Below are 18,403 nucleotides of genomic sequence, written 5' to 3'. Positions count from 1 at the left end.
TTTTTTGCATCTGGTCTCCTTTCCTTCCTCATGTAATCATTTAGAAGTGAAATCCACTTTTTTAAGGCTGGGCTTCTGTTGCAATATAACTTTTCAAAATGTTTTCCAATTGACTGAAACTCCATTGCACAAAACAAGCATGTCATTAATCGTCGATTTAGAGTGGACTGCATTGCCCAGTGTGTGCATTGAGGAGCACATGTTCGTCTTTACTGGGGAGCAAGTTTGCACTCATGAATGTGGCAAAACATTCAAATCCGTAAGTGGGTGAACATTAAAGTCCTAGATGCTGCAAATCTCTATATCTGGATACGGAATGACTGAAAAAAGTTATGTCTCCAGTGTCGAAATGTGTGTAATGCACTAGTAATTCATTTCCTTTATTGACCAGTGAGGTAGCCATGTATGGAGGTGCTGTAGAGTGAAAATCAAGTTTCAAATGGGCAGTGATCCCTGTGCCTGGATAGCTCAGTCGGTAGAGCATCAGACTTTTAATCTGAGGGTCCAGGGTTCAAGTCCCTGTTCAGGCGTACCTTTGCTTCTTTTACAAAAAATTAAGCAGGAAATATGAATTGCTCATTCTAATATGTGCTGTTTCTGATGGCATCGCAACCTTGGGCAATATGACTCTAAGGTAGTGGAGTCCAGAGTTCTTGGATGCTTTGCCAACATTTCAAGCCTGACTGTGCTTCTAAATAGCATGAAATAGCAATCTTTGTACAAAGTTTTAATATTGGGGAGACAGATTGGTCGAAAAAAAAGCAGACAGGCGCTGCTGAGATTCGAACTCAGGATCTCCTGTTTACTAGACAGGCGCTTTAACCAACTAAGCCAGAGCCCCTTTTTTGCATCTGGTCTCCTTTCCTTCCTCATGTAATCAATCAGAAGTGAAATCCACTTTTTTAAGGCTGGGCTTCTGTTGCAATATAACTTTTCAAAATGTTTTCCAATTGACTGAAACTCCATTGCACAAAACGAGCATGTCATTAATCGTCGATTTAGAGTGGACTGCATTGCCCAGTGTGTGCATTGAGGAGCACATGTTCGTCTTTACTGGGGAGCAAGTTTGCACTCATGAATGTGGCAAAACATTCAAATCCGTAAGTGGGTGAACATTAAAGTCCTAGATGCTGCAAATCTCTATATCTGGATACGGAATGACTGAAAAAAGTTATGTCTCCAGTGTCAAAATGTGTGTAATGCACTAGTAATTCATTTCCTTTATTGACCAGTGAGGTAGCCATGTATGGAGGTGCTGTAGAGTGAAAATCAAGTTTCAAATGGGCAGTGATCCCTGTGCCTGGATAGCTCAGTCGGTAGAGCATCAGACTTTTAATCTGAGGGTCCAGGGTTCAAGTCCCTGTTCAGGCGTACCTTTGCTTCTTTTACAAAAAATTAAGCAGGAAATATGAATTGCTCATTCTAATATGTGCTGTTTCTGATGGCATCGCAACCTTGGGCAATATGACTCTAAGGTAGTGGAGTCCAGAGTTCTTGGATGCTTTGCCAACATTTCAAGCCTGACTGTGCTTCTAAATAGCATGAAATAGCAATCTTTGTACAAAGTTTTAATATTGGGGAGACAGATTGGTCGAAAAAAAAGCAGACAGGCGCTGCTGAGATTCGAACTCAGGATCTCCTGTTTACTAGACAGGCGCTTTAACCAACTAAGCCACAGCCCCTTTTTTGCATCTGGTCTCCTTTCCTTCCTCATGTAATCAATCAGAAGTGAAATCCACTTTTTTAAGGCTGGGCTTCTGTTGCAATATAAATTTTCAAAATGTTTTCAAATTGACTGAAACTCCATTGCACAAAACGAGCATGTCATTAATCGTCGATTTAGAGTGGACTGCATTGCCCAGTGTGTGCATTGAGGAGCACATGTTCGTCTTTACTGGGGAGCAAGTTTGCACTCATGAATGTGGCAAAACATTCAAATCCGTAAGTGGGTGAACATTAAAGTCCTAGATGCTGCAAATCTCTATATCTGGATACGGAATGACTGAAAAAAGTTATGTCTCCAGTGTCAAAATGTGTGTAATGCACTAGTAATTCATTTCCTTTATTGACCAGTGAGGTAGCCATGTATGGAGGTGCTGTAGAGTGAAAATCAAGTTTCAAATGGCAGTGATTCATGTGCATGGATAGCTCAGTCGGTAGAGCATCAGACTTTTAATCTGAGGGTCCAGGGTTCAAGTCCCTGTTCAGGCGTACCTTTGCTTCTTTTACAAAAAATTAAGCAGGAAATATGAATTGCTCATTCTAATATGTGCTATTTCTGATGGCATCGCAACCTTGGGCAATATGACTCTAAGGTAGTGGAGTCCAGAGTTCTTGGATGCTTTGCCAACATATCAAGCCTGACTGTGCTTCTAAATAGCATGAAATTGCAATCTTTGTACAAAGTTTTAATATTGGGGAGACAGATTGGTCGAAAAAAAGCAGACAGGCGCTGCTGAGATTCTAACTCAGGATCTCCTGTTTACTAGACAGGCGCTTTAACCAACTAAGCCACAGCACCTTTTTTGCATCTGGTCTCCTTTCCTTCCTCATGTAATCATTTAGAAGTGAAATCCACTTTTTTAAGGCTGGGCTTCTGTTGCAATATAACTTTTCAAAATGTTTTCCAATTGACTGAAACTCCATTGCACAAAACGAGCATGTCATTAATCGTCGATTTAGAGTGGACTGCATTGCCCAGTGTGTGCATTGAGGAGCACATGTTCGTATTTACTGGGGAGCAAGTTTGCACTCATGAATGTGGCAAAACATTCAAATCCGTAAGTGGGTGAACATTAAAGTCCTAGATGCTGCAAATCTCTATATCTGGATACGGAATGACTGAAAAAAGTTATGTCTCCAGTGTCGAAATGTGTGTAATGCACTAGTAATTCATTTCCTTTATTGACCAGTGAGGTAGCCATGTATGGAGGTGCTGTAGAGTGAAAATCAAGTTTCAAATGGGCAGTGATCCCTGTGCCTGGATAGCTCAGTCGGTAGAGCATCAGACTTTTAATCTGAGGGTCCAGGGTTCAAGTCCCTGTTCAGGTGTACCTTTGCTTCTTTTACAAAAAATTAAGCAGGAAATATGAATTGCTCATTCTAATATGTGCTGTTTCTGATGGCATCGCAACCTTGGGCAATATGACTCTAAGGTAGTGGAGTCCAGAGTTCTTGGATGCTTTGCCAACATTTCAAGCCTGACTGTGCTTCTAAATAGCATGAAATAGCAATCTTTGTACAAAGTTTTAATATTGGGGAGACAGATTGGTCGAAAAAAAAGCAGACAGGCGCTGCTGAGATTCGAACTCAGGATCTCCTGTTTACTAGACAGGCGCTTTAACCAACTAAGCCACAGCCCCTTTTTTGCATCTGGTCTCCTTTCCTTCCTCATGTAATCAATCAGAAGTGAAATCCACTTTTTTAAGGCTGGGCTTCTGTTGCAATATAACTTTTCAAAATGTTTTCCAATTGACTGAAACTCCATTGCACAAAACGAGCATGTCATTAATCGTCGATTTAGAGTGGACTGCATTGCCCAGTGTGTGCATTGAGGAGCACATGTTCGTCTTTACTGGGGAGCAAGTTTGCACTCATGAATGTGGCAAAACATTCAAATCCGTAAGTGGGTGAACATTAAAGTCCTAGATGCTGCAAATCTCTATATCTGGATACGGAATGACTGAAAAAAGTTATGTCTCCAGTGTCAAAATGTGTGTAATGCACTAGTAATTCATTTCCTTTATTGACCAGTGAGGTAGCCATGTATGGAGGTGCTGTAGAGTGAAAATCAAGTTTCAAATGGGCAGTGATCCCTGTGACTGGATAGCTCAGTCGGTAGAGCATCAGACTTTTAATCTGAGGGTCCAGGGTTCAAGTCCCTGTTCAGGCGTACCTTTGCTTCTTTTACAAAAAATTAAGCAGGAAATATGAATTGCTCATTCTAATATGTGCTATTTCTGATGGCATCGCAACCTTGGGCAATATGACTCTAAGGTAGTGGAGTCCAGAGTTCTTGGATGCTTTGCCAACATATCAAGCCTGACTGTGCTTCTAAATAGCATGAAATAGCAATCTTTGTACAAAGTTTTAATATTGGGGAGACAGATTGGTCGAAAAAAAGCAGACATGCGCTGCTGAGATTCTAACTCAGGATCTCCTGTTTACTAGACAGGCGCTTTAACCAACTAAGCCACAGCACCTTTTTTGCATCTGGTCTCCTTTCCTTCCTCGTGTAATCATTTAGAAGTGAAATCCACTTTTTTAAGGCTGGGCTTCTGTTGCAATATAACTTTTCAAAATGTTTTCCAATTGACTGAAACTCCATTGCACAAAACGAGCATGTCATTAATCGTCGATTTAGAGTGGACTGCATTGCCCAGTGTGTGCATTGAGGAGCACATGTTCGTATTTACTGGGGAGCAAGTTTGCACTCATGAATGTGGCAAAACATTCAAATCCGTAAGTGGGTGAACATTAAAGTCCTAGATGCTGCAAATCTCTATATCTGGATACGGAATGACTGAAAAAAGTTATGTCTCCAGTGTCAAAATGTGTGTAATGCACTAGTAATTCATTTCCTTTATTGACCAGTGAGGTAGCCATGTATGGAGGTGCTGTAGAGTGAAAATCAAGTTTCAAATGGCAGTGGTCCATGTGCATGGATAGCTCAGTCGGTAGAACATCAGACTTTTAATCTGAGGGTCCAGGGTTCAAGTCCCTGTTCAGGCGTACCTTTGCTTCTTTTACAAAAAATTAAGCAGGAAATATGAATTGCTCATTCTAATATGTGCTATTTCTGATGGCATCGCAACCTTGGGCAATATGACTCTAAGGTAGTGGAGTCCAGAGTTCTTGGATGCTTTGCCAACATATCAAGCCTGACTGTGCTTCTAAATAGCATGAAATAGCAATCTTTGTACAAAGTTTTAATATTGGGGAGACAGATTGGTCGAAAAAAAGCAGACATGCGCTGCTGAGATTCTAACTCAGGATCTCCTGTTTACTAGACAGGCGCTTTAACCAACTAAGCCACAGCACCTTTTTTGCATCTGGTCTCCTTTCCTTCCTCGTGTAATCATTTAGAAGTGAAATCCACTTTTTTAAGGCTGGGCTTCTGTTGCAATATAACTTTTCAAAATGTTTTCCAATTGACTGAAACTCCATTGCACAAAACGAGCATGTCATTAATCGTCGATTTAGAGTGGACTGCATTGCCCAGTGTGTGCATTGAGGAGCACATGTTCGTATTTACTGGGGAGCAAGTTTGCACTCATGAATGTGGCAAAACATTCAAATCCGTAAGTGGGTGAACATTAAAGTCCTAGATGCTGCAAATCTCTATATCTGGATACGGAATGACTGAAAAAAGTTATGTCTCCAGTGTCAAAATGTGTGTAATGCACTAGTAATTCATTTCCTTTATTGACCAGTGAGGTAGCCATGTATGGAGGTGCTGTAGAGTGAAAATCAAGTTTCAAATGGCAGTGATCCATGTGCATGGATAGCTCAGTCGGTAGAGCATCAGACTTTTAATCTGAGGGTCCAGGGTTCAAGTCCCTGTTCAGGCGTACCTTTGCTTCTTTTACAAAAAATTAAGCAGGAAATATGAATTGCTCATTCTAATATGTGCTATTTCTGATGGCATCGCAACCTTGGGCAATATGACTCTAAGGTAGTGGAGTCCAGAGTTCTTGGATGCTTTGCCAACATATCAAGCCTGACTGTGCTTCTAAATAGCATGAAATAGCAATCTTTGTACAAAGTTTTAATATTGGGGAGACAGATTGGTCGAAAAAAAGCAGACAGGCGCTGCTGAGATTCTAACTCAGGATCTCCTGTTTACTAGACAGGCGCTTTAACCAACTAAGCCACAGCACCTTTTTTGCATCTGGTCTCCTTTCCTTCCTCATGTAATCATTTAGAAGTGAAATCCACTTTTTTAAGGCTGGGCTTCTGTTGCAATATAACTTTTCAAAATGTTTTCCAATTGACTGAAACTCCATTGCACAAAACGAGCATGTCATTAATCGTCGATTTAGAGTGGACTGCATTGCCCTGTGTGTGCATTGAGGAGCACATGTTCGTATTTACTGGGGAGCAAGTTTGCACTCATGAATGTGGCAAAACATTCACATCCGTAAGTGGGTGAACATTAAAGTCCTAGATGCTGCAAATCTCTATATCTGGATACGGAATGACTGAAAAAAGTTATGTCTCCAGTGTCAAAATGTGTGTAATGCACTAGTAATTCATTTCCTTTATTGACCAGTGAGGTAGCCATGTATGGAGGTGCTGTAGAGTGAAAATCAAGTTTCAAATGGCAGTGATCCATGTGCCTGGATAGCTCAGTCGGTAGAGCATCAGACTTTTAATCTGAGGGTCCAGGGTTCAAGTCCCTGTTCAGGCGTACCTTTGCTTCTTTTACAAAAAATTAAGCAGGAAATATGAATTGCTCATTCTAATATGTGCTATTTCTGATGGCATCGCAACCTTGGGCAATATGACTCTAAGGTAGTGGAGTCCAGAGTTCTTGGATGCTTTGCCAACATATGAAGCCTGACTGTGCTTCTAAATAGCATGAAATAGCAATCTTTGTACAAAGTTTTAATATTGGGGAGACAGATTGGTCGAAAAAAAGCAGACAGGCGCTGCTGAGATTCGAACTCAGGATCTCCTGTTTACTAGACAGGCGCTTTAACCAACTAAGCCACAGCACCTTTTTTGCATCTGGTCTCCTTTCCTTCCTCATGTAATCATTTAGAAGTGAAATCCACTTTTTTAAGGCTGGGCTTCTGTTGCAATATAACTTTTCAAAATGTTTTCCAATTGACTGAAACTCCATTGCACAAAACAAGCATGTCATTAATCGTCGATTTAGAGTGGACTGCATTGCCCAGTGTGTGCATTGAGGAGCACATGTTCGTCTTTACTGGGGAGCAAGTTTGCACTCATGAATGTGGCAAAACATTCAAATCCGTAAGTGGGTGAACATTAAAGTCCTAGATGCTGCAAATCTCTATATCTGGATACGGAATGACTGAAAAAAGTTATGTCTCCAGTGTCGAAATGTGTGTAATGCACTAGTAATTCATTTCCTTTATTGACCAGTGAGGTAGCCATGTATGGAGGTGCTGTAGAGTGAAAATCAAGTTTCAAATGGGCAGTGATCCCTGTGCCTGGATAGCTCAGTCGGTAGAGCATCAGACTTTTAATCTGAGGGTCCAGGGTTCAAGTCCCTGTACAGGCGTACCTTTGCTTCTTTTACAAAAAATTAAGCAGGAAATATGAATTGCTCATTCTAATATGTGCTGTTTCTGATGGCATCGCAACCTTGGGCAATATGACTCTAAGGTAGTGGAGTCCAGAGTTCTTGGATGCTTTGCCAACATTTCAAGCCTGACTGTGCTTCTAAATAGCATGAAATAGCAATCTTTGTACAAAGTTTTAATATTGGGGAGACAGATTGGTCGAAAAAAAAGCAGACAGGCGCTGCTGAGATTCGAACTCAGGATCTCCTGTTTACTAGACAGGCGCTTTAACCAACTAAGCCACAGCCCCTTTTTTGCATCTGGTCTCCTTTCCTTCCTCATGTAATCAATCAGAAGTGAAATCCACTTTTTTAAGGCTGGGCTTCTGTTGCAATATAACTTTTCAAAATGTTTTCCAATTGACTGAAACTCCATTGCACAAAACGAGCATGTCATTAATCGTCGATTTAGAGTGGACTGCATTGCCCAGTGTGTGCATTGAGGAGCACATGTTCGTCTTTACTGGGGAGCAAGTTTGCACTCATGAATGTGGCAAAACATTCAAATCCGTAAGTGGGTGAACATTAAAGTCCTAGATGCTGCAAATCTCTATATCTGGATACGGAATGACTGAAAAAAGTTATGTCTCCAGTGTCAAAATGTGTGTAATGCACTAGTAATTCATTTCCTTTATTGACCAGTGAGGTAGCCATGTATGGAGGTGCTGTAGAGTGAAAATCAAGTTTCAAATGGGCAGTGATCCCTGTGCCTGGATAGCTCAGTCGGTAGAGCATCAGACTTTTAATCTGAGGGTCCAGGGTTCAAGTCCCTGTTCAGGCGTACCTTTGCTTCTTTTACAAAAAATTAAGCAGGAAATATGAATTGCTCATTCTAATATGTGCTGTTTCTGATGGCATCGCAACCTTGGGCAATATGACTCTAAGGTAGTGGAGTCCAGAGTTCTTGGATGCTTTGCCAACATTTCAAGCCTGACTGTGCTTCTAAATAGCATGAAATAGCAATCTTTGTACAAAGTTTTAATATTGGGGAGACAGATTGGTCGAAAAAAAAGCAGACAGGCGCTGCTGAGATTCGAACTCAGGATCTCCTGTTTACTAGACAGGCGCTTTAACCAACTAAGCCACAGCCCCTTTTTTGCATCTGGTCTCCTTTCCTTCCTCATGTAATCAATCAGAAGTGAAATCCACTTTTTTAAGGCTGGGCTTCTGTTGCAATATAAATTTTCAAAATGTTTTCAAATTGACTGAAACTCCATTGCACAAAACGAGCATGTCATTAATCGTCGATTTAGAGTGGACTGCATTGCCCAGTGTGTGCATTGAGGAGCACATGTTCGTCTTTACTGGGGAGCAAGTTTGCACTCATGAATGTGGCAAAACATTCAAATCCGTAAGTGGGTGAACATTAAAGTCCTAGATGCTGCAAATCTCTATATCTGGATACGGAATGACTGAAAAAAGTTATGTCTCCAGTGTCAAAATGTGTGTAATGCACTAGTAATTCATTTCCTTTATTGACCAGTGAGGTAGCCATGTATGGAGGTGCTGTAGAGTGAAAATCAAGTTTCAAATGGCAGTGATTCATGTGCATGGATAGCTCAGTCGGTAGAGCATCAGACTTTTAATCTGAGGGTCCAGGGTTCAAGTCCCTGTTCAGGCGTACCTTTGCTTCTTTTACAAAAAATTAAGCAGGAAATATGAATTGCTCATTCTAATATGTGCTATTTCTGATGGCATCGCAACCTTGGGCAATATGACTCTAAGGTAGTGGAGTCCAGAGTTCTTGGATGCTTTGCCAACATATCAAGCCTGACTGTGCTTCTAAATAGCATGAAATTGCAATCTTTGTACAAAGTTTTAATATTGGGGAGACAGATTGGTCGAAAAAAAGCAGACAGGCGCTGCTGAGATTCTAACTCAGGATCTCCTGTTTACTAGACAGGCGCTTTAACCAACTAAGCCACAGCACCTTTTTTGCATCTGGTCTCCTTTCCTTCCTCATGTAATCATTTAGAAGTGAAATCCACTTTTTTAAGGCTGGGCTTCTGTTGCAATATAACTTTTCAAAATGTTTTCCAATTGACTGAAACTCCATTGCACAAAACGAGCATGTCATTAATCGTCGATTTAGAGTGGACTGCATTGCCCAGTGTGTGCATTGAGGAGCACATGTTCGTATTTACTGGGGAGCAAGTTTGCACTCATGAATGTGGCAAAACATTCAAATCCGTAAGTGGGTGAACATTAAAGTCCTAGATGCTGCAAATCTCTATATCTGGATACGGAATGACTGAAAAAAGTTATGTCTCCAGTGTCGAAATGTGTGTAATGCACTAGTAATTCATTTCCTTTATTGACCAGTGAGGTAGCCATGTATGGAGGTGCTGTAGAGTGAAAATCAAGTTTCAAATGGGCAGTGATCCCTGTGCCTGGATAGCTCAGTCGGTAGAGCATCAGACTTTTAATCTGAGGGTCCAGGGTTCAAGTCCCTGTTCAGGTGTACCTTTGCTTCTTTTACAAAAAATTAAGCAGGAAATATGAATTGCTCATTCTAATATGTGCTGTTTCTGATGGCATCGCAACCTTGGGCAATATGACTCTAAGGTAGTGGAGTCCAGAGTTCTTGGATGCTTTGCCAACATTTCAAGCCTGACTGTGCTTCTAAATAGCATGAAATAGCAATCTTTGTACAAAGTTTTAATATTGGGGAGACAGATTGGTCGAAAAAAAAGCAGACAGGCGCTGCTGAGATTCGAACTCAGGATCTCCTGTTTACTAGACAGGCGCTTTAACCAACTAAGCCACAGCCCCTTTTTTGCATCTGGTCTCCTTTCCTTCCTCATGTAATCAATCAGAAGTGAAATCCACTTTTTTAAGGCTGGGCTTCTGTTGCAATATAACTTTTCAAAATGTTTTCCAATTGACTGAAACTCCATTGCACAAAACGAGCATGTCATTAATCGTCGATTTAGAGTGGACTGCATTGCCCAGTGTGTGCATTGAGGAGCACATGTTCGTCTTTACTGGGGAGCAAGTTTGCACTCATGAATGTGGCAAAACATTCAAATCCGTAAGTGGGTGAACATTAAAGTCCTAGATGCTGCAAATCTCTATATCTGGATACGGAATGACTGAAAAAAGTTATGTCTCCAGTGTCAAAATGTGTGTAATGCACTAGTAATTCATTTCCTTTATTGACCAGTGAGGTAGCCATGTATGGAGGTGCTGTAGAGTGAAAATCAAGTTTCAAATGGGCAGTGATCCCTGTGACTGGATAGCTCAGTCGGTAGAGCATCAGACTTTTAATCTGAGGGTCCAGGGTTCAAGTCCCTGTTCAGGCGTACCTTTGCTTCTTTTACAAAAAATTAAGCAGGAAATATGAATTGCTCATTCTAATATGTGCTATTTCTGATGGCATCGCAACCTTGGGCAATATGACTCTAAGGTAGTGGAGTCCAGAGTTCTTGGATGCTTTGCCAACATATCAAGCCTGACTGTGCTTCTAAATAGCATGAAATAGCAATCTTTGTACAAAGTTTTAATATTGGGGAGACAGATTGGTCGAAAAAAAGCAGACATGCGCTGCTGAGATTCTAACTCAGGATCTCCTGTTTACTAGACAGGCGCTTTAACCAACTAAGCCACAGCACCTTTTTTGCATCTGGTCTCCTTTCCTTCCTCGTGTAATCATTTAGAAGTGAAATCCACTTTTTTAAGGCTGGGCTTCTGTTGCAATATAACTTTTCAAAATGTTTTCCAATTGACTGAAACTCCATTGCACAAAACGAGCATGTCATTAATCGTCGATTTAGAGTGGACTGCATTGCCCAGTGTGTGCATTGAGGAGCACATGTTCGTATTTACTGGGGAGCAAGTTTGCACTCATGAATGTGGCAAAACATTCAAATCCGTAAGTGGGTGAACATTAAAGTCCTAGATGCTGCAAATCTCTATATCTGGATACGGAATGACTGAAAAAAGTTATGTCTCCAGTGTCAAAATGTGTGTAATGCACTAGTAATTCATTTCCTTTATTGACCAGTGAGGTAGCCATGTATGGAGGTGCTGTAGAGTGAAAATCAAGTTTCAAATGGCAGTGGTCCATGTGCATGGATAGCTCAGTCGGTAGAACATCAGACTTTTAATCTGAGGGTCCAGGGTTCAAGTCCCTGTTCAGGCGTACCTTTGCTTCTTTTACAAAAAATTAAGCAGGAAATATGAATTGCTCATTCTAATATGTGCTATTTCTGATGGCATCGCAACCTTGGGCAATATGACTCTAAGGTAGTGGAGTCCAGAGTTCTTGGATGCTTTGCCAACATATCAAGCCTGACTGTGCTTCTAAATAGCATGAAATAGCAATCTTTGTACAAAGTTTTAATATTGGGGAGACAGATTGGTCGAAAAAAAGCAGACATGCGCTGCTGAGATTCTAACTCAGGATCTCCTGTTTACTAGACAGGCGCTTTAACCAACTAAGCCACAGCACCTTTTTTGCATCTGGTCTCCTTTCCTTCCTCGTGTAATCATTTAGAAGTGAAATCCACTTTTTTAAGGCTGGGCTTCTGTTGCAATATAACTTTTCAAAATGTTTTCCAATTGACTGAAACTCCATTGCACAAAACGAGCATGTCATTAATCGTCGATTTAGAGTGGACTGCATTGCCCAGTGTGTGCATTGAGGAGCACATGTTCGTATTTACTGGGGAGCAAGTTTGCACTCATGAATGTGGCAAAACATTCAAATCCGTAAGTGGGTGAACATTAAAGTCCTAGATGCTGCAAATCTCTATATCTGGATACGGAATGACTGAAAAAAGTTATGTCTCCAGTGTCAAAATGTGTGTAATGCACTAGTAATTCATTTCCTTTATTGACCAGTGAGGTAGCCATGTATGGAGGTGCTGTAGAGTGAAAATCAAGTTTCAAATGGCAGTGATCCATGTGCATGGATAGCTCAGTCGGTAGAGCATCAGACTTTTAATCTGAGGGTCCAGGGTTCAAGTCCCTGTTCAGGCGTACCTTTGCTTCTTTTACAAAAAATTAAGCAGGAAATATGAATTGCTCATTCTAATATGTGCTATTTCTGATGGCATCGCAACCTTGGGCAATATGACTCTAAGGTAGTGGAGTCCAGAGTTCTTGGATGCTTTGCCAACATATCAAGCCTGACTGTGCTTCTAAATAGCATGAAATAGCAATCTTTGTACAAAGTTTTAATATTGGGGAGACAGATTGGTCGAAAAAAAGCAGACAGGCGCTGCTGAGATTCTAACTCAGGATCTCCTGTTTACTAGACAGGCGCTTTAACCAACTAAGCCACAGCACCTTTTTTGCATCTGGTCTCCTTTCCTTCCTCATGTAATCATTTAGAAGTGAAATCCACTTTTTTAAGGCTGGGCTTCTGTTGCAATATAACTTTTCAAAATGTTTTCCAATTGACTGAAACTCCATTGCACAAAACGAGCATGTCATTAATCGTCGATTTAGAGTGGACTGCATTGCCCTGTGTGTGCATTGAGGAGCACATGTTCGTATTTACTGGGGAGCAAGTTTGCACTCATGAATGTGGCAAAACATTCAAATCCGTAAGTGGGTGAACATTAAAGTCCTAGATGCTGCAAATCTCTATATCTGGATACGGAATGACTGAAAAAAGTTATGTCTCCAGTGTCAAAATGTGTGTAATGCACTAGTAATTCATTTCCTTTATTGACCAGTGAGGTAGCCATGTATGGAGGTGCTGTAGAGTGAAAATCAAGTTTCAAATGGGCAGTGATCCCTGTGCCTGGATAGCTCAGTCGGTAGAGCATCAGACTTTTAATCTGAGGGTCCAGGGTTCAAGTCCCTGTTCAGGCGTACCTTTGCTTCTTTTACAAAAAATTAAGCAGGAAATATGAATTGCTCATTCTAATATGTGCTGTTTCTGATGGCATCGCAACCTTGGGCAATATGACTCTAAGGTAGTGGAGTCCAGAGTTCTTGGATGCTTTGCCAACATTTCAAGCCTGACTGTGCTTCTAAATAGCATGAAATAGCAATCTTTGTACAAAGTTTTAATATTGGGGAGACAGATTGGTCGAAAAAAAAGCAGACAGGCGCTGCTGAGATTCGAACTCAGGATCTCCTGTTTACTAGACAGGCGCTTTAACCAACTAAGCCACAGCCCCTTTTTTGCATCTGGTCTCCTTTCCTTCCTCATGTAATCAATCAGAAGTGAAATCCACTTTTTTAAGGCTGGGCTTCTGTTGCAATATAAATTTTCAAAATGTTTTCAAATTGACTGAAACTCCATTGCACAAAACGAGCATGTCATTAATCGTCGATTTAGAGTGGACTGCATTGCCCAGTGTGTGCATTGAGGAGCACATGTTCGTCTTTACTGGGGAGCAAGTTTGCACTCATGAATGTGGCAAAACATTCAAATCCGTAAGTGGGTGAACATTAAAGTCCTAGATGCTGCAAATCTCTATATCTGGATACGGAATGACTGAAAAAAGTTATGTCTCCAGTGTCAAAATGTGTGTAATGCACTAGTAATTCATTTCCTTTATTGACCAGTGAGGTAGCCATGTATGGAGGTGCTGTAGAGTGAAAATCAAGTTTCAAATGGCAGTGATTCATGTGCATGGATAGCTCAGTCGGTAGAGCATCAGACTTTTAATCTGAGGGTCCAGGGTTCAAGTCCCTGTTCAGGCGTACCTTTGCTTCTTTTACAAAAAATTAAGCAGGAAATATGAATTGCTCATTCTAATATGTGCTATTTCTGATGGCATCGCAACCTTGGGCAATATGACTCTAAGGTAGTGGCGTCCAGAGTTCTTGGATGCTTTGCCAACATATCAAGCCTGACTGTGCTTCTAAATAGCATGAAATTGCAATCTTTGTACAAAGTTTTAATATTGGGGAGACAGATTGGTCGAAAAAAAGCAGACAGGCGCTGCTGAGATTCTAACTCAGGATCTCCTGTTTACTAGACAGGCGCTTTAACCAACTAAGCCACAGCACCTTTTTTGCATCTGGTCTCCTTTCCTTCCTCATGTAATCATTTAGAAGTGAAATCCACTTTTTTAAGGCTGGGCTTCTGTTGCAATATAACTTTTCAAAATGTTTTCCAATTGACTGAAACTCCATTGCACAAAACGAGCATGTCATTAATCGTCGATTTAGAGTGGACTGCATTGCCCAGTGTGTGCATTGAGGAGCACATGTTCGTATTTACTGGGGAGCAAGTTTGCACTCATGAATGTGGCAAAACATTCAAATCCGTAAGTGGGTGAACATTAAAGTCCTAGATGCTGCAAATCTCTATATCTGGATACGGAATGACTGAAAAAAGTTATGTCTCCAGTGTCGAAATGTGTGTAATGCACTAGTAATTCATTTCCTTTATTGACCAGTGAGGTAGCCATGTATGGAGGTGCTGTAGAGTGAAAATCAAGTTTCAAATGGGCAGTGATCCCTGTGCCTGGATAGCTCAGTCGGTAGAGCATCAGACTTTTAATCTGAGGGTCCAGGGTTCAAGTCCCTGTTCAGGTGTACCTTTGCTTCTTTTACAAAAAATTAAGCAGGAAATATGAATTGCTCATTCTAATATGTGCTGTTTCTGATGGCATCGCAACCTTGGGCAATATGACTCTAAGGTAGTGGAGTCCAGAGTTCTTGGATGCTTTGCCAACATTTCAAGCCTGACTGTGCTTCTAAATAGCATGAAATAGCAATCTTTGTACAAAGTTTTAATATTGGGGAGACAGATTGGTCGAAAAAAAAGCAGACAGGCGCTGCTGAGATTCGAACTCAGGATCTCCTGTTTACTAGACGGGCGCTTTAACCAACTAAGCCACAGCCCCTTTTTTGCATCTGGTCTCCTTTCCTTCCTCATGTAATCAATCAGAAGTGAAATCCACTTTTTTAAGGCTGGGCTTCTGTTGCAATATAACTTTTCAAAATGTTTTCCAATTGACTGAAACTCCATTGCACAAAACGAGCATGTCATTAATCGTCGATTTAGAGTGGACTGCATTGCCCAGTGTGTGCATTGAGGAGCACATGTTCGTCTTTACTGGGGAGCAAGTTTGCACTCATGAATGTGGCAAAACATTCAAATCCGTAAGTGGGTGAACATTAAAGTCCTAGATGCTGCAAATCTCTATATCTGGATACGGAATGACTGAAAAAAGTTATGTCTCCAGTGTCAAAATGTGTGTAATGCACTAGTAATTCATTTCCTTTATTGACCAGTGAGGTAGCCATGTATGGAGGTGCTGTAGAGTGAAAATCAAGTTTCAAATGGGCAGTGATCCCTGTGACTGGATAGCTCAGTCGGTAGAGCATCAGACTTTTAATCTGAGGGTCCAGGGTTCAAGTCCCTGTTCAGGCGTACCTTTGCTTCTTTTACAAAAAATTAAGCAGGAAATATGAATTGCTCATTCTAATATGTGCTATTTCTGATGGCATCGCAACCTTGGGCAATATGACTCTAAGGTAGTGGAGTCCAGAGTTCTTGGATGCTTTGCCAACATATCAAGCCTGACTGTGCTTCTAAATAGCATGAAATAGCAATCTTTGTACAAAGTTTTAATATTGGGGAGACAGATTGGTCGAAAAAAAGCAGACATGCGCTGCTGAGATTCTAACTCAGGATCTCCTGTTTACTAGACAGGCGCTTTAACCAACTAAGCCACAGCACCTTTTTTGCATCTGGTCTCCTTTCCTTCCTCGTGTAATCATTTAGAAGTGAAATCCACTTTTTTAAGGCTGGGCTTCTGTTGCAATATAACTTTTCAAAATGTTTTCCAATTGACTGAAACTCCATTGCACAAAACGAGCATGTCATTAATCGTCGATTTAGAGTGGACTGCATTGCCCAGTGTGTGCATTGAGGAGCACATGTTCGTATTTACTGGGGAGCAAGTTTGCACTCATGAATGTGGCAAAACATTCAAATCCGTAAGTGGGTGAACATTAAAGTCCTAGATGCTGCAAATCTCTATATCTGGATACGGAATGACTGAAAAAAGTTATGTCTCCAGTGTCAAAATGTGTGTAATGCACTAGTAATTCATTTCCTTTATTGACCAGTGAGGTAGCCATGTATGGAGGTGCTGTAGAGTGAAAATCAAGTTTCAAATGGCAGTGGTCCATGTGCATGGATAGCTCAGTCGGTAGAACATCAGACTTTTAATCTGAGGGTCCAGGGTTCAAGTCCCTGTTCAGGCGTACCTTTGCTTCTTTTACAAAAAATTAAGCAGGAAATATGAATTGCTCATTCTAATATGTGCTATTTCTGATGGCATCGCAACCTTGGGCAATATGACTCTAAGGTAGTGGAGTCCAGAGTTCTTGGATGCTTTGCCAACATATCAAGCCTGACTGTGCTTCTAAATAGCATGAAATAGCAATCTTTGTACAAAGTTTTAATATTGGGGAGACAGATTGGTCGAAAAAAAGCAGACATGCGCTGCTGAGATTCTAACTCAGGATCTCCTGTTTACTAGACAGGCGCTTTAACCAACTAAGCCACAGCACCTTTTTTGCATCTGGTCTCCTTTCCTTCCTCGTGTAATCATTTAGAAGTGAAATCCACTTTTTTAAGGCTGGGCTTCTGTTGCAATATAACTTTTCAAAATGTTTTCCAATTGACTGAAACTCCATTGCACAAAACGAGCATGTCATTAATCGTCGATTTAGAGTGGACTGCATTGCCCAGTGTGTGCATTGAGGAGCACATGTTCGTATTTACTGGGGAGCAAGTTTGCACTCATGAATGTGGCAAAACATTCAAATCCGTAAGTGGGTGAACATTAAAGTCCTAGATGCTGCAAATCTCTATATCTGGATACGGAATGACTGAAAAAAGTTATGTCTCCAGTGTCAAAATGTGTGTAATGCACTAGTAATTCATTTCCTTTATTGACCAGTGAGGTAGCCATGTATGGAGGTGCTGTAGAGTGAAAATCAAGTTTCAAATGGCAGTGATCCATGTGCATGGATAGCTCAGTCGGTAGAGCATCAGACTTTTAATCTGAGGGTCCAGGGTTCAAGTCCCTGTTCAGGCGTACCTTTGCTTCTTTTACAAAAAATTAAGCAGGAAATATGAATTGCTCATTCTAATATGTGCTATTTCTGATGGCATCGCAACCTTGGGCAATATGACTCTAAGGTAGTGGAGTCCAGAGTTCTTGGATGCTTTGCCAACATATCAAGCCTGACTGTGCTTCTAAATAGCATGAAATAGCAATCTTTGTACAAAGTTTTAATATTGGGGAGACAGATTGGTCGAAAAAAAGCAGACAGGCGCTGCTGAGATTCTAACTCAGGATCTCCTGTTTACTAGACAGGCGCTTTAACCAACTAAGCCACAGCACCTTTTTTGCATCTGGTCTCCTTTCCTTCCTCATGTAATCATTTAGAAGTGAAATCCACTTTTTTAAGGCTGGGCTTCTGTTGCAATATAACTTTTCAAAATGTTTTCCAATTGACTGAAACTCCATTGCACAAAACGAGCATGTCATTAATCGTCGATTTAGAGTGGACTGCATTGCCCTGTGTGTGCATTGAGGAGCACATGTTCGTATTTACTGGGGAGCAAGTTTGCACTCATGAATGTGGCAAAACATTCAAATCCGTAAGTGGGTGAACATTAAAGTCCTAGATGCTGCAAATCTCTATATCTGGATACGGAATGACTGAAAAAAGTTATGTCTCCAGTGTCAAAATGTGTGTAATGCACTAGTAATTCATTTCCTTTATTGACCAGTGAGGTAGCCATGTATGGAGGTGCTGTAGAGTGAAAATCAAGTTTCAAATGGCAGTGATCCATGTGCCTGGATAGCTCAGTCGGTAGAGCATCAGACTTTTAATCTGAGGGTCCAGGGTTCAAGTCCCTGTTCAGGAGTACCTTTGCTTCTTTTACAAAAAATTAAGCAGGAAATATGAATTGCTCATTCTAATATGTGCTATTTCTGATGGCATCGCAACCTTGGGCAATATGACTCTAAGGTAGTGGAGTCCAGAGTTCTTGGATGCTTTGCCAACATATGAAGCCTGACTGTGCTTCTAAATAGCATGAAATAGCAATCTTTGTACAAAGTTTTAATATTGGGGAGACAGATTGGTCGAAAAAAAGCAGAC

General features: G+C 40.9%; 1 non-coding gene across 1 annotated transcript; it reads right to left on the bottom strand.

Annotated features, from left to right (window-relative positions):
- Positions 1-6,645: 6,645 nt before the first annotated feature.
- TRNAT-AGU (transfer RNA threonine (anticodon AGU)) lies at positions 6,646-6,719 on the bottom strand. Its single transcript has one exon. It is a non-coding gene; the product is annotated as a tRNA-Thr (tRNA).
- Positions 6,720-18,403: the final 11,684 nt, after the last annotated feature.

The sequence above is a fragment of the Ambystoma mexicanum genome, unplaced genomic scaffold (genome assembly GCF_040938575.1).
Source record: "Ambystoma mexicanum isolate Mex_15411 unplaced genomic scaffold, UKY_AmexF1_1 Mex_scaf1, whole genome shotgun sequence".
Classification (NCBI taxonomy): Eukaryota; Metazoa; Chordata; class Amphibia; order Caudata; family Ambystomatidae; genus Ambystoma; species Ambystoma mexicanum.
Note: the sequence above shows the minus strand (reverse complement) of the source record. Positions and strands in the feature narration are given on the sequence as shown.